Raw genomic sequence first — 27408 nt, 5'->3', positions numbered from 1 at the left:
ACAAGTCCTATCAATCAGGCAAACCGAATCCGGGTCCTCTCTTCGCCATGTTGTGAGAAGGTTTTTAGGCACTGATGCGTGCCTGTGTTCGGTGCCCTGCAGTGCATGCTCTGCTCAGCCTGCAGGGGCTTACAAGCCCTAACAATCAGGCAAACCGAATCCAAGCCTTCTCATTGCCGTATTGTGGGGGAGACTTATTAGTGTTGGTTCGTGCCTATCTTCGGTGACCTGCAGCTCATACTCTGGTCGAGCCGCCTGCTGGTGCTTACCGCCTTAATCAGGCAGACCGAATCCAAGCTTTCTCATTGCCATATTGTGGGGTGACTTATTGGTGTTGATAACGTGCCTGTCTTCGGTGACCTGCGGCGCATAAGCTGCTAGCCGCCCGCAGGTGCTCACCGCCTCCCTAATCAGGCAGACCGAATCCAAGCCTTCTAATTGCGGTATTGTGGGGAGGCCTTACTATTTCTCTATCTCCGGGCATTCCTATTTCTCCCATTTTACTTCTGTCTGCTAGCATTCCTATTTCTCCCATTTTACTTCTAAACTTCTGTTTCTCTTATCCCCGCGGCTTCCCGGCGCCTCGCCCCGCCGGCGGGCTCCCGGCTCTGCGCGGCTCGGCTTCGCGCGCACACTCCGCGGTCTCCACGCCCCTTCGCGTCTGAACCACGGCCTCGCGCCAGCCCCGCGTTCCCTATCTATTCACGCCCCGTGCTCTCTCTGCACGCGGCGGCTTCCGCGAGTCACACAGCGTAGCTTGCGTCTCCGCCACTAGCATTCAATCTAAGTTCCCCGGGCTAACCTGGCGAATTCAACCCAGCTCACGTTTCTGCGCCTTTCGGTCTGGCTTCCCGTCCTTTGCTCCTCAGGCTAATCTGACGGATTCCAACCTAGCTCATACGTCTCCGCTTCTGGTTTCAACTCTTCGCCCCCCATTCCCGGGCTAACTTGAGAATCCCAAAGTGGCTTTCGTTTCCGCCTCGGCCTGCCCCCCGCGGCTTCAATTTCCCTAACATTTTTCTCTACCCGGTATATTTCCCCAAACTTTCCTCCAACAATACTCCTCCCTCATTTCTCCTGGCCTCTCCCCACAGTCCGCATCCGAGTCTGTTTGTTCTAGCTTTCACTTTCGCTTTCGACCTTAGAGATTTCTCCCAGCTTCCCCCTGTAGTCCGTATCTGAATCTATGCCTAGGCTTTCAATAGCTTCTTCCGGCACCTTTTTCGTCCGGCTTTTCCCTAGGCTGTTTGCTAGTCTCTCTCTCCGATATTTTCCCAGTTCTTCCCGTTTCTTCCCTCCTAAGTTTCATATCCGTTCTAGGTTTCCTATCCGAGTCACGGCACCATTATGTCGCTCCCCCTCTTCGTGGAGGAATGACACTAAACCCTGCCTAGGCTTCATATCCGAGTGACGGCACCATTATGTCACTCCCCCTCTTCGTGGAGGAACGACACCGAACCCTGCGCTGTTCTTTCGTCTGCTCGGCCCTCCCCGGGTTTGCTGCTGGTTCTTCCCGGGTTGGCTACTATCCCTTCCACCTCCGTGGAAGGGCGGTTCCCCCTGGCCACATTCCCCACTTCCGCAGGGGAGCGGCACTCCGCCGGCCGGCTCTCTCGGGGGCTGCACAGGTGTTCCCCTTAGATGTTCCCCTTAGATGTTCCCCTTAGATGTTCCTGGTGCATGCCGTCTCTCTCCTCCTTTATAGTCCTCCTCCGCCAATCCTAACTCGGCTGCCCACACGCCGAGTACGCTGCTCTCCAATCAGGAGCAAGTCCCACAGTTTATTGGCTGAGCTGGAGGCAGCTGTGCAGAAGCTGTTTTCTTCTCTCCCAGCGCCATATTGTGGGAAAGCAGATGCATAGAATAAGTCTTAATTCCAGTAACTTAGTCTAGTCCGAATTGCTCCCCACAGAAACAGTGTGAATAGTAAACATAGAATAATCTAGAGGATATAAATTTAAATATTAAAGAATATAAAATAAGGGGTTAGCAATAACTAACATTGAGTAGAGAAATTTCTTGAAATAATACTCTACATCTCATTTTTCTGTATTCTCTTTCTTTATTCATATTTGTGTATTTTCAATTAAAACATAGTATTTTGTCATAAAAAAAAGTGATGATCATATTTTTCATTCACTGTTCACAGAATAGAATTTTCTGTGGTAATCAGAGGTAAGAAATAAGCAAGATTTGGGAATCCTGAGTTCCACATCAGTTAGGCACCAGCCATCAAATTGTGGGATTAAGAATTTCACAGGACTGCAAAAGCACAGGAAGAAAAGCGGAATATATGAATAGGATCACATCAAATCAAAGTTTCTGTACAGCAAAGGAAACAACTACCAGAGACAACTTGCAGGCATCTGATATATATATATATATATATATATATATATATAATCTGATATATACACTATATCTGCAATCCAAAATATGTAAACCATTCAAACAATTCAAAGCAAGAAAATAAATAACTCAATTTAAAAATGGGTGAGAGATCTGAAGATATTCCCACAAAAAGACATATAAATGGTCAATGGGTCTATGAAAATATGCTCAGCATCACTAATCACGATAGAAATGCAAATCAAGGGGTTAGCACTGTGGTGTAGTAGGTTAAGCATCTGCCTGTGCCACTGCCATTTCATATGGGCTCCTGTTCGAGTTCCGGCTGCTCCTCTTCTGATCCAGCTCCCTGCTAGTGACCTAGGAAAACAGTAAAGGATGGCTCAAGAGCTTGGGCCCCTGCATCTACATAGGAAAATCAGAACAAGCTCCTGGTTGCTGGCTTCAGATCGGTTCAGCTCCAGCCATTGCAGCTACTTGGGGAGTGAACCGAGGATGGGAGACCTCTCTCTGTCTCTCCCTCTCTCTGTCTGTTATTCTGTCTCTCAAGTAAAGAAATAAATCTTTAAAAAAAAAAAAAAACTAGAGCATTTTAGAAAATAAGAAATGCAAATCAAACCCTGATGACATATCCCAAATATCTTAGATTGGTTATTATCACAAAAAATACAATAAAAAGTAGTGTAAGGTTATGAAGAAAGGGAACCATTGAACATTATTCATAGAAAAAAATGCATAGAAATAAACCTTTCTATTACCATTTTCCACAAATTAACTACCCTAAACTTTAAGTACTTTTCAAGAATGAGAAAGCATTTAATAATCACATGGATCCTTGTAAATTATGTTTTAAAACACCTGACATCTTTCCCACATTTAAAACTGTTAATTATCATCTGTTTTCCAGAATGCTTTCCTCTTACTTTCGAATTCACCATTATCTCCTGTATGGTAAAAAGTAAGCTTCAGGCTGGGTGAATTTCTTTCTAGACTCTTTACTGGTTCATCTCTGGTTCGTATTACATGAAACCCACTATTCTCCCACGTTCTCTTCTTAGCCCTCGTTTTTTTTTAATTTTTCTGTGCTGTCACTGAATGATCTCCTTCACATTTGCTTCATTTATCCTCAGTAGCTTTGCCAAAAACTGTACAATTCAAACCCTGTGCTTTTTCCTGAGCTCTGGTCTTCCATTGGGAAAATTCCAGTTAAATGGCCCACACATTAATAAAACAGTACAACATGGTAAAGGACACTATCTTTCCCACTTAGACATACTTCAGCCAGACTTTATCCTCCTCTATTTTATTTTTGTAAATGGCAATCATTAGCATCCTCAGAGTTAATCGCCACTCGTCTTCCTTACTCCACAAGGTCTTATAAATTCTGCTTCCTAAACAATTCATGTAATTGCCCCCCGACTTTCCACCTCAAATGCCATTTCACTACTTTAGTTTTGACCCTGTCTCTATTTCTTTAAAATTGCTTTTGTTGTTTAATATGGCATTAATATATAATACTTATATATTTTAAAAATCTATTTGTTAATTTATCTGGAATACAGAGGGACAGAAAGAGAGGGAGAGGCAGAGGGAGATATTCCATCTGGTTTACTCCTGACAATGGCTGAAAAAGCAAGGTCTGGGATAGGCAGAAGGCAAGAGCCAAAACCTTCACCTTGTCTCTCACATGGGTGTTATGGATTCAAGTTTCGGCCATCTTCCACTGCTTTCCCAGGCACATTAGCAGAAAGCTGGATAAGAAGAAGAAGAGCCAGAACTCAGAGTAGCACTCTGATATAAGATGCAGGCGATGGAAGTGTCTTAACCCACTATTGCACTATAATACTGGTCCTAATACTTGCACATTTTAATGGGTACAGCAGAACATTTCAAAACATACACACAAAGACCCAAATCAATAAAACCAGAGATGAAAAAGGAAATGTAACAACAGAGACCACAGAAATAAAAAAAAAAATCATCAGAAATAACTACAAAGAGTTGTATGCCAGCAAACAGGGAAATCTATCAGAAATGGATAGATTCCTAGACACATGCAATCTACCTAAATTGAACCATGAAGACATAGAAAACCTAAACAGACCCATAACTGAGACAGAAATTGAAACAGTAATAAAGGCCCTCCCAACAAAGAAAAGCCCAGGACCAGATGGATTCACTGCTGAATTCTACCAGACATTTAAAGAAGAACTGACTCCAATTCTTCTCAAACTATTCAGAACAATCGAAAAAGATGGAATCCTCTCAAATTCTTTCTATGAAGCCAGCATCACCTTAATCCCTAAGCCAGAGAAAGATGCAACATTGAAAGAAAACTAACAAACTGATGAACACAGACACAAAAATCCTCAATAAAATTCTCACCAATAGAATACAACAACACATCAGAAAAATCATCCACCCATACCAGGTGGGATCTATCCCGGGTATGCAGGGATGGTTTAATGTGCGCAAATCAATCAATGTGACACGTCACATTAATAGACTGCAGAAGAAAAACCATATGATTATCTCAATAGATGCCGAGAAAGCATTCAATAAAATTCAACACCCTTTCATGATGAAAACTCTAAGGAAATTGGGTATAGAAGGAATATTCCTCAATATAATCAAAGCAATCTATGAAAAACCCACGGCCAGCATCCTATTGAATGGGGAAAAGTTGGAAGCATTTCCACTGAGATCTGGAACCAGACAGGGATGCCCACTCTCACCACTGCTATTCAATATAGTTCTGGAATCTTAACCAGAGCCATCTGGCAAGAAAAAGAAATTAAAGGGATACAAATTGGGAAGGAAGAAGTCAAACTATCCCTCTTCGCAGATGATTTGATTCTTTATTTAGGGGATCCAAAGCACTCTACTAAGAGACTATGGGAACCCATAGAAGAGTTTGGCAAAGTAGCAGGATATAAAATCAATGCACAAAAATCAATAGCCTTTGTATACAAAGGCAATGCCATGGCTGAGAAAGAACTGCTAAGATCAATCCCATTCATAATGGCTACAAAAACAATCAAATACCCTGGAATAAACTTAACTAAGGACGCTAAAGATCTCTATGATGAAAATTACAAAACCTTAAAGAAAGAAATAGAAGAGGATACCAAAAAATGGAAAAATCTTCCATGCTCATGGATTGGAAGAATCAACATCATCAAAATGTCCATTCTCCCAAAAGCAATTTATAGATTCAATGCAATACCAATCAAGATACCGAAGACATTCTTCTCAGATCTAGAAAAAATGATGCTGAAATTCATATGGAGACGCAAGAGACCTTGAATAGCTAAAGCAATTTTGTACAACAAAAGCAAAGCCAGAGGCATCACAATACCAGATTTCAGGACATACTACAGGGCGCTTGTAATCAAAACAGCATGGTACTGGTACAGAAACAGATGTTTAGACCAATGGAACAGAATAGGAACATCAGAAATCAACCCAAACATCTACAGCCAACTTATATTTGATCAAGGATCTAAAACCAATTCCTGGAGCAAGGAGAGTCTATTCAATAAACAGTGTTGGGAAAACTAGATTTCCAAGTGCAGAAGCATGAAGCAAGACCCCCACCTTTCACCTTACACAAAAATCCACTCAACATGGATTAAAGACCTAAATCTATGACCTGACACCATCAAATTATTAGAGAACATTGAAGAAACCCTTCAAGATATCGGCACTGGCAAAGACTTCTTGGAAAAGACCCCAGAGGCAAAGGCAGTCAAAGCCAAAATTAACTATTGGGATTGCATCAAATTGAGAAGTTTCTGTACTACAAAAGAAACAGTCAGGAGAGTGAAGAGACAACCGACAGAATGGGAAAAAATATTTGCAAACTATGCAACAGATAAAAAATTAATAACCAGAATCTACAATGAGATCAAGAAACTCCACAACAACAAAACAAACCACCCACTTAAGATATGGGCCAAGGATCTCAATAGACAGTTTTCAAAAGAGGAAATCCAAATGGCCCACAGACAAATGGAAAAATGTTCAAGATCACTAGCAATCAGGGAAATGCAAATCAAAACCACAATGAGGTTTCACCTCACCCCGGTAAGAATGGCTCACATACAGAAATCTACCAACAACAGGTGCTGGCGAGGATGTGGGGGAAAAGGGACACTAACCCACTGTTGGTGGGAATGCAAACTGGTAAAGTCACTGTGGAAGTCAGTCTGGAGATTCCTTCGAAACCTGAATATAACCCTACCATACAACCCAGCCATCCCACTCCTTGGAATTTACCCAAAGGAAATTAAATTGGCAAACAAAAAAGCTGTCTGCACCTTAATGTTTATTGCAGCTCAACTCACAATAGCTAAGACCTGGAACCAACCAAAATGCCCATCAAAGGTAGACTGGATAAAGAAATTATGGGATATATACTCTATAGAATACTATACAGCAGTCAAAAAAATGAAATCCAGTCATTTGCAACAAAATGGAGGAATCTGGAACACATCATGCTGACTGAAATAAGTCAGTCCCAAAGGGACAAAAATCATATGTTCTCCCTGATTGGTGACAACTAATCGAGCACCAAAAAGAAAACCTACTGAAGTGAAATGGACACTATGAGAAACGGTGACTTGATCAGCCCTTGGCCTGACTGTTGATGAACAACTTAATACTTTATCTCTTTTAGTATTTTTTTCTGTTTGTTCTAGTTAATACTATTGGTTGAACTCTGTAATTAACACACAATTATTATTAGGTTTTTAAATTTTAACTGAAAAGTGATCCCTGTTAAATATAAGAGTGGGAATAAGAGAGGGAAGAGATGTACAATTTGGGACATGCTCAATCAGACTTGCCCCAAATGGTAGAGTTAGAAACATACCAGGGGATTTCAATTCAATCCAATCAAGGTGGCATGTACCAATGCCATCTCGCTAGTCCAAGTGATCAATTCCTGTTCACAATTGATACTAATGATAGGACTAAGAGTCAAAGGGATAACATAAACAAGACTAGTGTCTGCAAATACTAACTGATAGAATAAATATTTTTTGAACATTTAGTTATTTACTTGAAAGTCAGAGTTACACAGAGAGTGGAGAGGCAGAGAGAGACAGCCGGAGGTATGCCTATATGAAGCCAGGAGCCAGGAGCTACTTCTGGATCTCCCATGTGGGCACAGGTGCCCAAGCAGTTGGGCCATCTTCCACTGCTTTCCCAGGCCATAGCAGAGAGCTGGATCAGAAGTGGAGCAGCCTTGTCTCAAACCGGTGTCCACATGGGATGCCGGCACTGCAGGGCAAGGCTTTAACCCACTGCCAACAGCACCAGTCCCATATTCCTAAGTATTTAATTTTTATAGTTATTGTGAATGTAATTGCTTTAATAATTTTTTCTCAGTGAGTTGGTTACTAGTGTATAAAAATGCTGATAATTTTTATGTGTTGATTTTGTGTCCTGCAACTTTACTTATTTGTGTATCCGTGCTTGTAGTCTTTTGCTGGTGACTTTTGGTTTCTTTACGTACAGAATCATGTCACCTGCAAACAGAAATAATTTGACTTCCTTCTTTCCCATTTGTGTGCCTTTTATACCTGTCTCATGCCTCATTTATCTGACTGTAACATCAATAATATATTGAACAAGAGTGTGAGAGTGGGCATTCTTCTTTAGTTTCAGATTTTAGAGGAAATGCTTTTAACCTTTTGCTATTCAGTGATGTCTGTGGATTTGTCATCTTTATTATGTTCACTTATGTTCCTTCTAACCTAGTTCATGTGAGGATGTAATAGTGAATGAGTGATGGATTTTGTTTTATGCTTTTTTATCTATATTTAGATGATCATATACTATTTGTCTTTCATTCTGCTTATGTGATGCATTATATTTATTGATTTGCATATGTTGAAATATCCTCAAACCCCTGAGGAAAATACTACTTGGTCAGGATGAATGACATTTTTAGTGTTTTGCTGCATTTGATTTGCGAATTTTTTATTGAAAATTCTCACATCTATGTTAATCAGAGATATTGGTCTCCAGTTTTCCTTATGTGTTTTGTCTTCTCCGGTTTTGGAATCAAGGTGACTCTGCACTTGAAAGAGATCCCTCCTTTTTAATTTTTTTATACTAGTTTTCAAAGGGTTATTGTTAGTTTTCCTTGGCAGAATTGGGCAGTTAAACCATCTGATCATACCCTTTTCTTTATTTGGAAATTTTTTAATACTGATTCAGTCTTATTACTCATTAATGTCCTGTTCTGGTTTTCTGTGTCCTCATAGATCAATTTTAGTAAGCTACATGTATCCAAAAATTTATCCATTTCTTCTAGGTCCTCCAATTTGTTGGTATACAGCTATTATAATAGTCCCTTTTGATCCTTTGTATTGCTGTGGTACTAGGTCTTTTTCATTCCTTAGCTTACTGGTTTGTCTTCTCATCTTCTTAGTTACTCTAGCTAAGAGTTTATCAGCTTTGCTTATCTACTCAAAACACCAACTCTTTTTCATTGAACTTTTGTATTATTTTAATAATTCTGACTTTTAGTTCTACTCTAATTATTAACATTTCTTTCCTTCTTTTGACTTTTTTTAAAAGATGTATTTATTTGAAAGAGTTACACAGAGAGAAGGAGAGGCAGAGAGAGAGAGGTCTTCAATCCATTGGTTCACTTCCCAGATGGCTGCAATAGCTGGAGCTGCGCTGATCTGAAGCCAGGAGCCAAGAACTTCTTTCGGGTCTCCCAATGGGTCAAGGGCCTAAGGGATTGGGCCATCTTCTACTGCTTTTCCAGGCCATAGCAGAGAACTGGATGGGATATAGAGCAGTTGGGGTTTGAACCAGCGCCCATGTGGGATGCCAGCACTGCAGGCAGTGGCTTTACCCACTGTGCTACAGCGCCGGCCCCTCCTTCTATTGATTTTGAGTTTTTCTTGCTTTCCTAGGTCCTTAAGATGGATTGTTAGGTTTTTAATTGATATATTTCCAGGTTTCTTTTTTAATGTAACCACTTACTATCATAAACTTCCCTCTCAGTAATGCATTTGATATATATATGTCATAAATTTCAGTATTTTTTATGTTTTCATTAGTTTCAAGGAATTTTTTGATTTGCCATTGATTTCTTCAGTTACCCATTTCTCATTTAGGAACATGTTGTTCAGTCTCCACGTATTTGTACAATTTCTAAATTCTTTCTGTTGATTTCTAATTTTATTCCATTGTGGTCCAAAAAAAATACTTGATAAGATTTAATTTATTTCTAATTTGTTAGACTTGTCTTGAACCTTCTAACCCTGAGACTATTCCATATGCTGATGAAAGGGATGTGTATTCTGCAGCCGCTGAGTGAAAATTTCAGGAAGCAGATGTCTCTTGGGTCCATTTAGTCTATGGGGTAATTTAATCCTGTTGTTTCTCTGTTCACTTTTTTGTCTGGGTGATCTGTCCATTAATGGAAGTGGGTGCTGAGCCCTTCACTACTATCATAATGGAGTGTATCTTTGCCTTCATATCAGAATATTCTATAAAACAAGGTGTTCTTGAATTCGGTGTGGATACATTTACATGCATCCTATCTTCTTGATGAATCGATCCCTTCATCATTGTGCGGTGATCATCTTTGACTCTTTATAGTTTTTGTCTCAAAGGCTATTTACCTGATATCAGCTTAGCTACTGCTGCTCACTTTTGGTTCCCATTTTCAGGAATATCTTCCGTCCTTCCATTTTCAGTCTATGTATCTTTACTAGTGAGGTGAGTTTCCATTAGACAACATATTGTTGGGTCTTGTTTTTATTTTATCCACTCCTTCTCTTCTTTTAAAAAAAGATTTATTTACTTAGGAGGTAGAGTGACAGGGAAGGAAAGAGAGAGACAGAGAGATCTATCTGCTGGTTCACTCCCTAAATGTCCTCAGTAGCCAACATAGGGCCAGACTGAAGAACCATAAACTCCATCCAGGTCTCTCACATGGATAGCAGGAACCTAAGTACTTAGACCATCATTTGCTGCCTCCCAGGCAAATTAATTTCTTCAAAAGAAGATAAGACTCAATCTTAGGGGCCAGTGCCGTGGCTCAATAGGCTAATCCTCTGCCTAGCGGCGCCGGCACACCGGGTTCTAGTCCCTGTTGGGGCGCCGGATTCTGTCCCGGTTGCCCCTCTTCCAGGCTAGCTCTCTGCTGTGGCCCGGGAATGCAGTGGAGGATGGCCCAAGTGCTTGGGCCCTGCACCCAATGGGAGACCAGAAGCATCTGGCTCCTGCCTTCGGATCAGCGCGGTGCACTGGCCACAGCACACTGGCCACGGCAGCCATTGGAGGGTGAACCAACGACAAAGGAAGACCTTTCTCTCTGTCTCTCTCTCACTGTCCACTCTGCCTGTCAAAAAAAAAAAAGACTCAATCTTGGGAATTTTGATGCAGGCATTTCAAGGAGCAGCCTAACCCATTGCATAATTTCTGCCTTCATTCTATATCTTTTAATTTGGGTATTTATTCTGTTTACACTCAAAAGTACTAATGCTAAGTAATGGCTCAATTCTGTTGTTGTGTATATAATATTTCTTCTGCTTATTTTGAAAACCCTTTGTTTTTTTATAGGGTGTTTTATGCTTGTATATATTTTCATGATGCCTGTTGTCTTTCTTTTCTTTGTTTCTGTGTGTAGGACACCCATAAATATATTTTGAAAGGCTGATCTGGTGATAATGAATTCCTTCAACTTCCTTTGCTTTGGAAAGTCTTTATTTCTGATGAAAAATTTGATTTTTGTGTGAGATTAAAAGTACCTTGCTGGTTTTTGCTTGAAAACTTTAGAACTCTCTTTTTTTGCATTGTACTTTTGAGAGTTTGACTATAATGTTTTGTGGTGAGGATTTTTTTATGAAATTGTCTACTTAGGGTCCTAAAATCCACCTATGTTTGCTTGTCCATATCTTTTTCCAGATTTGAGAAGTTTTCAGCTATTATTTTATTCAGTTGGTTTTCATGCATTTATTCTCCTCTTTTCCCCCCACAAATTCTCATTATGTCAATATTAGTTCAATTAATAGTGTCCCAAATATTACAGAGGCTGCCTTTAATTTTAACTTTTTTCTTTCTTTCATTAATTCATACTTTTCCTTTTTCTCTGACTGGAATATTCCAAAAGACCTACCTTCTTTTTTCTGCTTGCTTCAATCTGCTTTAGAGGCTGTCCCTTGGATTTTTTATTTGACTTATTGAGTTCTTCATTTCCATATTTTTTGCTTGGTTCCTCTTCAAGATTTGTATCTCTTTGTTGAATTCCCCATTCATATGATGCATTGATTTCCCAATTCAATTTACTGTCTGTATTGTCTTGTATTTCTGTGAGTATCCTAACAATCATTCTTTGGAATTCTCCCTCGGGCATTTCACCAAGATTCCCTTGATGTAGTCTGATACTAAAGAGTTATCGTGCTTCTTTTGTGTTGTCATATTGCCTTATTTCTTGTGTGCCTATGTTCATTTTTGTGCACCTAACATATCCCTTGTTTCTATTGTTCTTTAAAGGGTACTATCATAGGTTAGAAGGGCTTTTTCTAAAGATGCGTTTTCTGGTGTCTGTTTCATGGCTAATTTTCTTTTGGTTCCATACGCACACCATTATATATCTTCCTATTATTTCTTGCACTGTACTGGGTGGTAGATATATAGGGAACTCCTAGGTCTCACATTCTCCCAGTTACAGCTATGTGAGATGCAAAATGCAGAGGAAAGGCCAGGATGAGTGGGTCCCAAAGAATCCCAATCTATTTGTGTGAGGGCCCAAAGACCCAGGATTCATGTTATTGCCAGCATCATGGGATCTTCAGACCCCTGGTCACTGTCCATGTGAGGACCTAAAGCCACAGAATCTTCCCCAGTACCCAAACATTCGATGTGCCAAACCCCAAACTCCATTCGTACAGCAGTCTTCAGCTAAAGGACAGGTAGCTGCCCAGATGGGACACACCTCCAGTCACTATCTTTGCAATTGTCTGAAGTGGCAAGACCCTCTCCAGTCCCAAAATGGACAGAGCATGCAGACCCCCAGTCACTTCCTGTGTGAGGACCTGAAGCCACAGAAGCCATGCTGATGCTGTGAGCAAGTGATTGTTTGCATGGTGCTAGGCAGAGTCTCAAGAGCATGCACAATTCCAAGCATCCAAAGACTGAGATGGAGTCACAGGAATCCTGACCAGAAGTCCTGGTGTGCATGGATTCCAGCAGCCATTAAGTTATGCTCCCAGTGGCTGGGAGGGGGAGAAGGAGATAAAAGGGAACGGGTCCAAATTTGAGGGAGCAGATACCTGTATCCTTACAGTTCTGGAAGCAGGATCCCTGCTGTTTTACACTCCCTGTCCCTTGTAGTGCAGAGCAGTGTATGGGCTGGGATCTTAGGGCCATCATTGCTCTTCTATGTCTAATTGGATTCATAAGGCTGCAACCTATTTGTTAGTGGGTTAGAATGTCTATGGGGCCTCAGGTATGGAGATATACAGGGAACCTGTCCTCTGGGAGTATGGATTCTGATAGTGATTCCTTTCTCAAGATAACACTACATTTTATAGCCTGTGCTATGTGGATTTTAGGGGACATAATGTGAGTCCATCTCTAAATCAGAGTTTGTAGTGATGAGAACTCCAGGAATCTCTCCTTCCTGAGCTCCTAGTTTGTGATGCCTATGGATTCGTCTTGAGATGAGATTGCCAGGTAAGCCAATCACACAAATGGACTCTGCGGAGGCTAGTCTGTTTATCATTTCTCCTGCAATGGGCTAGGGCCTTGGTTGCTGGTTGTCTTTGTTCCTCTCTCCACGCTTCCAATCTGACTCTACGTCCTACCTGATCTCAACTATTGCCTACTGATCTCAGACATTGTTCTCTTCTCTGTGGAGGAGGAGACACCTCTATTTGACCATCTTAGAAGATCAGGCCTAGATTATTAATAGCCTTTAACTGGCCTCCAAATCCTACATCAGACTAACCTGTTACCTGATATACATATCCAATCGTGTCATTCCTGTACTTAAAATCTCAGCAGATCTTCATTGCCTTTAAGTTCTCCAGAAACTTTTCTTACCTTTCCAGGGCCAGTCATCATTACAACACATGTACACTGTACTCCTAAAATCCTCTGACAGTATTCTGCTTCCACATGTTTGTTCTTTTCTATTCATACACTTTACTCTCAAGATTCAGCTTCTGGGGCTGGTAAAGTCTTCACCTGCAATGTTGACATACTATGTGGGCTCCAGTTCATGTCCCAGCTGATCCACTTCTGATTCAGCTCCCGGATAAGCTCCCTGATGGGAAAAGAAAATGACCAAGTTCCTGGTCCCTGCCACCCATCCTGGAGACCTGGTTGAAGCTCCTGGCCTAGCCCTGGCCAGTGCAGCCATCTGGGGCATGAATCAGTGGATGGAGAATCTCTCTATCTCTCCCTCTCTCTGTAACTCTGACTTTCAAATAAATAAATAAATCTTTAAAAAAAAGATTTGGCTTCATAAGTATCAACTCCATAGTATCTGGAAAATTAACTAGGATTTTTCTACACAGGAGACAACTCTATGAGTTGTTATATGGGAACCCTGAAGTCACATTACCAAGTAGAAGACAAGAATCATTTCAATAAAAATCAAGATGAGTGAATCCTTATAGAAGTTCACAATAAAATAATTTTACTTGTTAGCAAAAAGGAAGAGAAGGACATAAACAGGAGAAGTTGAATTTGTGGTCAGGACAGGTTAAAGAGAAATAAGTTTTAGGATAGGGAACATTAAAAGGTCAAACTTGAAACAATAAATTAAGAGACAGTAACAGTGAGTTAGTTTTATTCAGAAATTGAATCCTTTCAAAGAAAAGACAAATGTAATGCAGAACACAAGCAGGGATGGCTGGAACATTGCAATAACTCTCCCAGTGGTCAATTTCACTGAGTTCTTTGGCACAGTTGCTTGTATCAAGTACAGAGGCATGTGACTCAAGCTAGAGCCCATTTTTTTTCCTTTAGAATTTATGAAATAGTACAACAACCACCAGAGGCAAAAGACAATGAAAGCTGAGTTCATAATGGCAGTGCCCTCGTAAGTGGCTGCTTATGACCTCCCCAAGAATAGTCCTGGGCACTTTCTTTCTGGAGTTTCATTTGTATTGACAAGAATCCATCATGTAATTTCTCTGAACATATGAAAAGTCACCAAATTATGTAGGAACAAAACAAGTTGCAGGTCAATAAGTTCAATATTACCTCTTTTGTACAAAAATAAAAATGCTCAAAATTCATGCTTGAAACAACAACAAGGGATTGGCATTTTGGCATAGTAAGCTAAGCCTCCATTTATGACACTAGCATCCCATATAGGCACTGGTTGGAGACCCGGCTGTTCCAGTTACGATCCATCTCCCTGCTCCCTGCTAATGTGCCTGGGAAAGTGTCAGAAGAAGGCCCAAATGCTTGGGACCCTGTACCTACACAGAAAGCCTGGAAGGAGCTCCTGGCTCCTGGCTTTGGCTTGTCCCAGCCACAGCCATTGTGGTCATTCGGGGAGTGAACCAGTTGGTGGAAGATCTGTTTCCTCTCCTCTCTCTGTAACTCTGCCTTTCAAATAAACAAAATACAAGTCTTTTTTAAAAAGCGTATCTGACTCCAGGAATATGTTGGCTTCTCATGGTGGAAGATGCCTTCTGGCATTCATGACTAAAAGGTAGCTGCTCTTCTGCTTGGTGTTGCTCTTCTTTTTTTAAGATTTATTTATTTATTTGAAAGTCAGGGTTACAAAGAGAGATGAGAGGGAGAGAGAGAGAGAGAGAGAGAGAGAGAGAGAGAGCTTCCATGTGCTGGTTCAACGGCCGGAGCTGTGCCGATCCGAAGCTAGGAGCCAGGAGCTTCTTCCAGATCTCCCATCTGGGTACAGGGGCCGAAGGACTTGGGCCATCTTCTACTGCTTTCCCAGGCCATAGCAGAGAGCTAGATTAGAAGTGGAGTAGCCGGGTCTCAAACCAGTGTCCATATGGGATGCCAGCGCTTCAGGCCAGGGCGTTAACCTGCTGTGCCACAGCACTGGCCCTGAGTGGCTCTTCTATACAGTATGCAACTTGACTGTAAATGTTACAGAAACACTTGAAAACCATGGACAGACACCAGTGAAGGGTGACATTCAAGTGAGGATGGGTGTGTTTTCAGTGAACATTTATCAGTTTGATTTCCAGCAGGTAGGAAATCAAAATGCATTGTTGGAATAAACAGGCTGATCCTCATGAGACTAGCAGTCATAGAACCATAGCTAAAGGAAATCAGCCAGGGAATGATCATTGTTCAATTTGACCGATGTAACACAGGTAGAAAGGAAAATCAGAATAGAGATAACTCAGTTATAAGTAGGAGGATACATTCAGTGAGAGAAAAGAGAAGAACAAGTGGCAGGGACAACTGTCAGCAGATCCTGACAAGGTACTGAGAATCAGGCTGAGTGGGAATGGGTACTGGAAGAACACCTCCATGTGAAAACACTCCTAGAGGACTGTAAGTACAAAGTTCATTAGATTTTGTGACTGAACCTGACCTACTCAGACTACCAATTCCCTTGTTGCTCTCGCCCATGAAGCTGAGTTCATGGAGCAGAGGAACTTTGTGTTCATATCCAACTGCTCAGCACTTGGTAGAGTACTAGCATGAGGGACACCATGCAGGTTTGCTGAAAATACATTTAATGAATTAGTGAATGAACATCATATTTTAATCTAGATAGCTGTGGAAGAAAATGGCAGAAGCAAATACATCAAAATTAAGGTGTTTCTAAAAATGCAAATAGAATGCCTTCAGATAACATTCTTTCTCAGATTGCAGATAATTGCCATATTCTTTTCAGTAACTTTCAGACATTAAACTGATGCTGGAAATAAGAGTGAAAAAGGAAATTCATCTTGCTGTAGCAAACAGAAATGTGCATTTTCTTTTGCCGAATCCTTGTGCTTCAGGAGAATATTGTCTTTATACTCTTCCTGCATATTTATGATTATCTAGTGCAGTGTTAATCGTTAATCAGAGTAGAGATCAATCACAACGAACTTATCAAAGAAACAGGGTCCTTTTGCCTTCATATCAAATGAAATATTTGTACTACTTAATTGAACACTGGGAAATGCACTTTTGTAAAAACTGCCTGTTCATGGTGTGGCCATATCTTAAAATGTTCTCATGTCTACAAAGAACATGTAATTTAAAAATATCAAGTTCGCCTTTGAAACCTCAGAATAAAAATTAAAATCAGTGGTAAATCAGAAACTAGTATAAATCTAATTGCACAAATGGTTTTCCAGGATCAAAACATGAGCCTAATCTCTCACAGAGGTCCCAAAGTCCTACTATGCATAACAGTGAGTTTCATGTCCTTCTTCAATAGCAAACAACAACAAATAATTACAAGACCATTTGGGGTTCAATTTTAATAAGTTTCTCTATTGTTAGTGAAAGATAATAAAAAGAAATGTCAAAGGGATTACCACATATGACCAAGCCTTTCTTTCTTAAGAAAAAAAAAAAACATAAAGCAATAAAAGAAACCTCCTTAAAGCTTAGTTTCAATGTTTCAAGATCTCATCTTTTTTACTCTTTGATATTTTGATGTTCAGAAAGGATAAATCTCATCGATATTGTTGCAGAACTTTACAGCCAACATAGCCAGAAAATTGACTGCAAAGTGAGCTAGAAATTGCATACACTCTAGATACCAATTCTACTACTACCTTTGGCCTCAGTCAACTCAACAGCAAAAGGGAATAAATGATGCCTATCTCATTGAGCTGATGTGAGATGTAAATGGGATATCATACAGTATTCCTGGCATCAGGTAAGAGTAAAATTTACCTGTTTTGGAGGCCTACTCATTTTTTTTTTCAATGCATGAAGATTTGGAATAGAAAGTGACAGCATACAAAGGAGAGGGAAGACAAAAGCTGTGCATTACAAAACAGGAGAAAACTCAAGCACTGGAGGTCAATGCCAACTGAGGATGAAAACCTGCCTTGACTTCTGATGGTATCACTATTGCGTGGGGTCAGCCATCTCTCACATCTTCCTTGGAACTTGGCCATTCAGAAAATGATCACAGCCCTTATATTTATACTTTGATGGGTCTGATAAAGCCTTTGCTAAATCATCACCCTTGCTTGTTCCACTGTCTCCACAGAGAAATCCCTAATGAGGATATTAACTGGAATAATTTATGAAAATAGCTTTTCATTCATTTCCTTTTGCACTGAATTCAGAGAATGTGTGTTTTACATATATTGTCTCAGACAAAATCCATTTGATAAATATTTTCAATGACTGAAAATATTTGAAACTGAAAATATTTTCTATTTGTCATTACTATTCACATCCCCATATTTAGCTGCCGTTTGTGTGCCTTTAAGATTTGGATCTAAGTTTTTTCAAACACATAGAAAAGGTATGGTCTAAATAAACACATATGGTAAGAGTATCTATTAATCTCCTCATCGTGACCAGAAATTGGGGGAAAAAAGAAAGAAAATGAATGAAAAGAGAGAAAGGAATTTCCTTATGTTCTTGCCCAGAGGAACACTAATGGGTTATGAACCCTTTCAGAGGCGTAGAGCAGAGAGAAAAGTGGTTGCCTTGGTAACCAAGCAGACCAGTCAGCTGTGTACACTTTCCCAAGAGCATCTAATTTATTCAGCAAATGCAGGCTAGAACAGGTGGCTAACCTAGATGATGCCGAGAAGCTCTAGCTCTCAAACATCAATTCTCTCCACATTTTGTTTCATTCTGGTCCCTTTTAAATGGCGAGCGAACAAGGTGCATTTCTTTGTGGCTCATAACACTAGCAGATAGGAGAGCTGTCTGTATTTGTCTCATTTTAATTTTCTGGCAAAGAAATGAGGCAATGTGATTTCAAGAAATGATTGATACAGGCAACTTAATTAACAGTAACTTTGACAGTGTAGATAGATAATGGGAACCTCTCTAATAAAATTCCACTGTTTGTCTTTTATTTATTTCATTTATCTGAAAGGGGGGGGGTGAGAGAGAGAGAGAGAGAGAGGTAAAAAAAAAAAATCCTCTGTTTCACTCCCCAAATACTCATAACAGTTCTTGGCTGAGGACTGAAACTAGGAGCTGTGAACCCTATCCAGGCCTTCCATGTGGATGGCATGACTCTAACTACTTGAGTCAAGACTGCTTCCTGCCAGGCTCTGTATTGGAAGGAAGCTGGAGTCAGGACAGAACCCAGAGTTGAACCCAGGTACTCTGAATATGGAATGCAGACGACTTAACCACAAAGCTAAGCCCCCACTTCCCGTACTGTTCTTATAAATTAAATATTATTATGAACATTAAAAACAAGAACGTTAATTTCCATATTTCACAATTTGCTCCAGATGAAAAGGAAATTATAAAAATTCTTATTCCTTTAGCAATATGAAAGCACATAGGTATTTACAGGTAATTCTGGACTGGACTGCCAAAGTGTAAAAGAACAATACCAGGGTAGTTAGAGCTCTACTTATGATGGTATTAAATAATACCTTCCATTGAATTTAAAATTAAACAGTAAAATGGCAGTGAAATATATGCTTTCTCATACTATACAAGAGCTTGCAGGTTCAAAGTCTCATTTTCCTTTTCGACTTCCTATCCAGTCACACGCCCAAATACATCCTGAAGTTTAGTCCATGGAAGTCTTGCTGTTCACATCTCCGAACTTCACGTGTGCTACTGTCTCTGTCTTAGAACACCTTTCTGGGGCTGGACTATCCTGCTCCATGCTTACCCATTCTTCAGTGCTGAGATGAGGCTTTTTCTTTTCCCAAAGCTTTCCTTACCTCTCAGGAAGAATTAGGAGCATCTTGCTGTATTTCTTCTGCAACAGATTCCATTTTCTGTTTTCACGTCTCTTTCTCCTTCAAGTGAGGGCTCCCAGACCTTAAATATAAGCATTGTGTTCTATTCCTTTTTTTCCTTAGATTAGTACTCGGTACATAATACAGATTAAATTTTTTTTGTTTGAAAAAAATGAATGGATAGGTGAAATTGTGTTTCATTGACACAAAATCTGCACAATTTTAATATGCAATAAGCATTCTCAAAAATTAAAAATGACATTGATTGCGATAAAGTATGATGAAGTAGGAGTAATCACTCTACACTTTTTTTTAAGTGAGTAGGCTCTTACTCAGATAAAGTCTTACATGAAGCTTCTCCTTTAAGCCTGGATCTCAGTTCTTTCCAGGGTGCTGACCCTGTATATTCCCACACTCAAAGCCTTTCCACCAAAAAACACAAGCTTCCCCAAGCAGAACTTGAAAACTACTGGGTGTGAAGCTTTCCACATTCAATTTTGCCTTGCTGCTCCCACCAGTTAGTAATCACATTAGCCAGGGTTTGTTGAAAACCACATTTAAAATAAGAGCAACATTAGGAAGTTCAGGCCTTAGCATTTCTCTATTGATCTGATGTTGAATCTTGCAGTTGTTTTCAAAGGTGACCCTTGAGGAGGGAGGATGTTTCCTTGGTAACAGGGATGAGTGCTTCCAGCATGTAGAGAAAATGCATCTCTATTTGTTTTGTACTCAGCTACCACAAGGAGATGTGCCGTTGTTTTAGGGGAAAAAAAAAAAAAAGAATCCCTCATTTGTAAGTACCAATAGACTCTCCAACTCAAGGACTGAATGTTATTCTGGGAAACAAGAAATAATTGTAATTATCTGGCAATAGCTTCCCCATTCCATGAGAAAGACAGAACCTCTATATTGCAGCGTTTTCACTTTTCCATCTCCAATTACAACACAAGTATGTGCACAGACACATGCACGCACACTCATGCCACTCATTCTTTTTTGTTTTTTCATTTCTGTGTGAATTTCTGCATTTGCTATCCTCTCTGGGTGGCCATCTTTCACTTATTTCCTACTTCCAGTAACGACTTCTTTTCACATCTCAGTTTCTAATGTCAACCATATTACAGCTCAGAATTAAACATCAAAATTATCATGGCCAAAGAAGTCTAGGTTGGAGCTCTAGAACTTGGTCAGGAGGCATAGCCCCCTATTTTTGCAAGATGAGTTGAAAAAATATAGCAGACCTTGAAGTTATTGTTGTTCATGTTATATTCTGCCTTTAATTCACATTTGCATATATTATTTTAAACAATATAGGAGCATTTCATTTGTTGTGCTTAATGACTCCTAAGAGTAGTCTAAAAATATTTTTCTTTCTAACAACAAAACTTCTTCGGTAATTGCATACAATGGCACAGTCATATGACAAGAAGGCTGAGCAATCTAGTGTGTCAGACAGATATCCATGATAAAGGAAATGTTTTGTCTGGATTTTACATTCATAAAATTATTGAAGCTGTAGAGGTTTTGTTAGGAGAAAGTCCTCCAAAGAGATGCCTACAGATATTATATTTATGCTCATTTAACCAGGAAAATAGACAAATGAATTACATTTTTAGAACAAAGAATATGCAGTATATCAAAAGATTAACTCACAGCCTAATGTTTCAATGTTAAACATACACGATCCTAAGCATGAAGAGAAAACGTTCAATGGATTTTTCACACCCAAAATAATGTTAAAATATCGTTTATATCATTTATCATGTAGTGTTATGAATATATGGATTAAAAATACATTTTGGGGACTGGTGCTGTGGCATAGCAGGTAAAGCCATCACCTGCAATGCTGGTAAACCAAATGGGCACTGTTTGTGTCCCAGCTGCTCTACTTCTGATCCAGCTCCCTGCTACTGGCCTGGGAAAGCAAAAGAAGATGGACCAAGTACCTAGGCCCCTGTCTTCTACATGGGGGACCTGGATGAAGCTCCCAGCCTCTGGCTTCAGACCAGCTGAGGTCCAGCTGTTGCAGCCATTTGGAGAGAGAACCAATAGAAGGAAGATCTCTCTCTCTCTGTCTCTCTATCTTTCTCTCTCTCTCTTTCTCTCCCCCCTCCCTCTCTCTCTCTTTCTCCCTGTAATTCTGCCTTTCAAATAAATAAATAAATCTTCTTAAAAATACAATTTGTTCTCATAAACTTGGAAATTCATGTCTACAATGGACCTGAGAAACAATGTAATCCCTTATTTTATATGTGAAAAAATGAACACCAAGAAATGGTAAGAAACATACTCCTAAAGGCAGTCACAAAGCTTGGTCTAATATCAGAAATTCCTTGGATTTTATTTGCTTACCATATAAATTGCTCACCATATGTTTCTTCAAGAAAATAATTGGATTTTACCTTCACTGTTAAAATTTTCATTTAACATAATGATCAACTTTCAACACTTTCCTACAAATTGACATTGCAAGTATACATGTGGCAATAGTTAGGAATGCCAGCAGCTGAAAATAACAGAAAAAAACATTTAGACATTTAGAGTGACCCAATAGACATCAGGTAATTGTGACTCCACACATGTATCAAACATCACAATGCGCCCATAAATATGTATACTATGGATCAATTAAAATTTGTTTAACAGAAATAATCTTTAGAAAGGCACCAAATATTGGTTCAGTGGTTTTGTCACAGCAAGACTGACATTTTTTAAATTCTCTTGGGTATTTCTTGTGTTTGCCTTCTCATGGTCATGAGATAGGAACAATGGCATTCCAGTCTGCCTTTGAGAAATAAGGAAGAAGGTACCACGCCAGCTTCCACGTAAGGAAATATCTTAGAGCATGCCCTTATAACATAGAGCTCTTAGCAAGTCATGCCTCATTGTCCATAACTAAAGCAGAGGGCCGCTCTCATTGAACAGAAGTCTGAGAACAGGAACACTTATGTTTTTCAACTGTAGCATTTGTAGCAAAGGCAGTAATGAGAAAATGTTCCAGAAATTTCTGAGGATGATCTAAAAGGATCAGATTCTTAATTGAAGTCAGAGGATAGATAGATGACAAGTAGATAGATAAAATAGAAATCAACAAAACTGTGAAAGGAATCAAGACTTAAAATATGAAAAATGTATGACACTGCAATCTTAAAATATAGGGAAATTAAGTATTCAAAGTGAAAAAAAAAGAGATGATATGAAGCCACATATAAATGTAAATGTTTCCTAAATTGTTTCTGTGGTCTTATGAGCCTGCTGTGTGGACAGTGTCACTAGTCCACCAAACCAAACTAACAGACAGCAAGTTGACATTTTCAATAAGCATTAAGAACCTGTACGTTTGACCAATGAGCAAGTCATGGGGAAGCACCAGGTAAACTACTGCTAAGAAACCAATCACTCTTGAATGTCCAGGATTAAAATCAATACATTGTATGAATAATGTAAGTAATTTGTGCACTCTCTCCTTAAATCAGAAATTGGAAAGACTATATTATTACAAGTTACAAAGATACTCCAAAAACTTCAAGGAAAATAGAATTTTAAAGTTAAATTCATTTTGGTGCAAAAAACTGTAATCATGAATACTATTTGTCATGTAGCTTAAAATCATTTCTGATCACTTTGAAAGTGCTTAAAAACATTTGTATAGCTCTTTTTCTCCTTTAAGCCAGTATCATATTACATGAAAAACAAGCAGGCTATGATTTGCCATCATAGCAAATCAGCAACTTCAACTTCCAGAGTACTTCTGCTGCACTTATTTTTGAAGAACATGCTAGAATGAAAGCTCCATGAAGGCAGATTCTTATTCATTGTTACATTCTTACTGTTTAAAACACCTGCTACAAAATAGTAACTCAACAAAGAGTTGTCATCTGAGTAAGCAAAAATTAATCTACTTTGTACCAATTTTATCTTTGGCAAATGTTATTCCAATTTTTCAATAAATTCTGCAAAACTTTACTCTCTCAACATTGGTTGTACAGCAGCAATGGAGTTAACATCAGATCCTGCTTCAGAAAATTGTTCATTGATCTAAAGGATTAGATTCCAAATGTGGAAAATGAGAACACTGCTTATCTTTCTGTCTCCATTTACAGATCCAAAGCCTGATACACAGTGCATTTTTTTTGTAAAATGAGTTGCCAGCCAGATTTTTAAATGACTTATAAAAATGATGGTAATTGATATTTTAGCTCAAAGCATTAAAACAAAATTTCATTGACATGCTTCCAATAAATTTGAGATTCCTAAATTTCATTTTTAAGACTATTATTCAAGTTCAAATGCATCAAACTTTTCTTCCAGAATGTTAATGAAAGTCTCAGAGAAAAATGCATGAGACTCAAATGTGAGTTAAGCACACACTCACACATCTATGGAAATGTACATGTGAAGAGATGTCAAAAGGAGGAAAAATAGAATTAAAGATGTTTGTTCTGTTGCAAAATTTTTTGCAATGAATGCAAAAGTTTTTACAATACATATTTTCCACAAACTTTTTGAAATTCCCTCCTAAATCATAAAGTACTTATTTTTCAGATCATTCTGGGCTTATAAAATTAACTGTTCCCCAAAAGAATAAAAAGATTATCTTAGGCAAACCAAATAACCTTGTAAGGAAAGAATTATATAAAATTGTGTTTTATTATTAATTTTTATCTCTGCAACCCAAGTACAATTTGTAACAAATGAAAATGAAGATAATGAGTCTTTATGGCTAGAAGATTAAAACATTGCTTTATTGATATTAAGTATAATTTTATTGCTATCCAAATAATCCTGAAAGTTGAGCTCACAATCAACTCCATAATACATATAATTTTACAACAGAGCATCAAATCAGGTAAATAAATACATAAATTTTCAACAAGTCAGATGCTATATTTGTTGAAACATTTTTAAAACAGACATCATTCTTTCAGTTTGTAGTATTTTTACTATGGTACATGCAGGCTTAGCTAAGGTGAACAGGAACCTTGCTAATATCCTGTATGAATGAACACACTGCTCTCACTAATTTCACTGAAGCCGTGAGAAGTGCAGGATCCTTCCCCAGTTAGTCAAAGCACAAAGACTAGTTCAAGCGGTTTATTCCATGAGACGAACAGAAAGCAAAGACAATAAATTTTAAAAAGAACATCTAAAGCCACACGTAGACACAAATGAAAGGCAGGGGTAAGTTGGTTGGAAAGCAGAAGGCTGAAGCGTTAATTGAACATTACCTTTTACTCCTAGTGAGGAAAATACATCATGGTCATTTCAGTCTCTTCTCACAGAGCTGATTTCAAACCCCCAACTGAGAAGGCAGCTGTGCAGAGCAAGCGACTGGGGAGCTCAGCAGGAGTCCTGTATCCTAATGCTACTCCAGAAATCCATGCCTCCTTTCTGCTGCTCTGTTGTCATGGACAATGCCAGAAATGTGAAATGCTGTCCTCTTTTCCACAACGGTGGTAGCAATATCACAGTGATGGTTTATCTGAAGACTTCAGAAGCCTGGATCATCCTGTTTTTATTGTTATTTATTTTCAACATAGCCTCCACAGAGCAGGCACTGGCTAGTTATCAAGACACTTAAAATTCTGAAACTGTTCCATTAATCATAATGCTAAGGGAATAGATGCTGGTAAAACAGACAAGAAAGTTGGAGCATCTGGTAAAGGAGTGGTGACTGCTTATCCCCCCGCCCTCCACCCTCTCCCACACACACACACCCCCACCAAAAAAGGGAAAAAATAAAAAAAGGAAATAAAGGAAAATGCTTTACCTTTACACTGCAATTTTTTCCCAGATTGCAACATCAAAAACCTTATCTTTAATAAATATATATACATGCATTTTATGCCTCCGATAAAAGTAGCAAAACAAAATTAACAGCAGCCTTAAAACAGGGCTACATTTTTTAAAAGCCCTTGAAAATGGAATTAATTTATATCTGTTCCCATACAGTGCCATTAAAAATGTTTTATGAGGTAGTCTGGAAATGACTTGAGAAATAATTACAGGGAAAGTCCTGAGCCACATAAAGGCTGGAGTTGCTGGCTGCAGGGCATGACTGATGCTACAGGACTGTCACAAATGAATAAAACATGCCAAATCAGAGGCAGGAAGGCCAGTGGACTGAGCATTCACAGGCAGAGCAAAGGCAATTGTTTACATTTCTGAAAGTACCATACACACAAAAGGGATATACATCAAGCATACAATTGCACTTATTTTTATAAATTATACAGTGCTTCAGTATGTACATTTAAGGACAAATTCAAAATGCTATTTACTATGTTTTAATACATATAATAGTTATTAAACATTTAAGAGAAACATGAACAATTTAAATGATTTTATTATCATTTATTATTTAGCTTCTTTTTGTTTCAAAACTACAATGAAAGTAGCTTGGACAAAATACTCAAAATAGAGGAACGTGCTCTAAGTTATTGTAGAAGTGTCTTTTATTTCTATTTATTAATTTTATAAGTTAATTTGGGTAAAAATGCAGAACTAAAATATTAGCATTCAGAAGTGCTTATTTATTTATGAATTAGGTGAAAACATTATTGACACATTCTTTCAGGAAGTTCCAATGGAAATATATTTTGAGAAATCAAAAATTAATACATGATTATTATTGAGTACCAAATAACTGTAAATTTAGCAGCTTAAAACACAATACACAGGGGTGGGCATCATGGCTCATTTGGTTAATCCTTCGCCTGCAGCGCCGCATCCCATATGGGTGCTGGTTCTAGTCCCAGCTGCTCCTCTTCCAGTCCAGCTCTCTGCTGTGGCCTGGGAAAGCAGTAGAAGATGGCCCAAGTGCTTGGGCCCTTCACCTGCTTGGGAGACCAGGAAGAAGCTCCTGGATCCTGGCTTCAGATCAGTGCAGTTCCGGCCGTGGCAGCCATTTGGGGGGTGAAAGGTGAAAGGAAGACCTCTCTCTCTCTGTCTCTCCCTCTCACTGCCGATAACTCTACCTGTCAAATAAATTTTTAAAAAACACTATATATATATATATGTATATATATATCTTACTTTGAAAATGTAAATACAGTAACTTTCTAGAGAATCTTGCATCATTTTGCAATATATTTCTAGCAATCTCTTTTTTTGCTACTAATTCATTCCTTCACAATATGTCATGATGATTTTTGCCAACAGATGACATTCTTGCCCTGAACAAATTATTTAAGGTTTTCTCTAGTAGAACAACATTTCTAAATTCATAAAATATTCATTTTTGTATATACTATTATGATTTTTTATTTTTTTAATTTTATTTAAGGTATACCAGTTTCATTTATTTCATATATACAGATTTAGGAACATAGTAATACTTCCTGATGCCTCCCTCCCACCCATGCTCCTGTTATTCTTCCCCCTCCCTCTCCTCTTCCCATTACTATTCTTCACTAAGATCTATGTCAATTAACTTCATACACGTATGATTAATTCTACACTAAGTAAAGAGTTCAACAAATAGGGTGAAGAAAAAAATACTGATCCTCAACAGTAAAGACAAGGGCTGTAAACAATCATCAAATCTCAAAAAGTCAATTTCACTCCCAAACATTACATTTTAGGTACTCTATTAGTTACCATGGATCAGGGAAAATATATGGAACTTGTCTTTTGGGGACTGGCTTATTTCACTAAGTGTAATAGTTTCCACTTGAATCCTTTTTTTTTTTTTTTTTTTTTTTTTTTACTGCTGAGTAGTATTCCATAGTGTATATATACCACATAACCTTTATCCAGTTATCAGTTGATGGACACCTGGGTTTATTCCATATCTTAGCTGTTGTGAATTGAGCTGCAATGCACATGGGAGTACATATAACTGTTTCATATGCTGATTTCATTTCTTTTTGGTAAACCATATGCCCCAGCAATACCACTCCTGGGAATTTGCCTTTTTACCAATGACAACACAGCATTGCTTTGATCCTCTCACTTCCTTGAAAATTATTTCCAAGACAAACATATCCTAAATTTAATATTTTTCTGACAGCACCTAGTTCAGAGTCGGGCCCCTATCCTTTACACTCTGATGAAATCACCCCTACCTAAATCCAACCTTTCAAAATCCTTGGTCCAAATCCTTCTAGCAATTCCTCTGGTGTGGTTCAATCAGATGTACTATTCATGTCTTTGGTATATTTCTTTTTTTTTTTTTTTTTTACAGGCAGAGTGGACAGTG

General features: G+C 38.8%; 1 long non-coding RNA gene across 1 annotated transcript in view; it reads right to left on the bottom strand.

Moving 5' to 3' along the window:
• The window catches only part of LOC103349591 (uncharacterized), a 174339-nt gene extending 148756 nt beyond the window's left edge, over positions 1 to 25583 (bottom strand). The window contains exon 1 of the long non-coding RNA XR_007922492.2: positions 24437 to 25583. This is a non-coding gene — a long non-coding RNA (uncharacterized lncRNA). The remainder of the gene's footprint in view (positions 1 to 24436) is intronic.
• Positions 25584 to 27408: the final 1825 nt, after the last annotated feature.

The sequence above is a fragment of the Oryctolagus cuniculus genome, chromosome 14, assembly GCF_964237555.1.
Source record: "Oryctolagus cuniculus chromosome 14, mOryCun1.1, whole genome shotgun sequence".
Taxonomy (NCBI): Eukaryota; Metazoa; Chordata; class Mammalia; order Lagomorpha; family Leporidae; genus Oryctolagus; species Oryctolagus cuniculus.
Note: the sequence above shows the minus strand (reverse complement) of the source record. Positions and strands in the feature narration are given on the sequence as shown.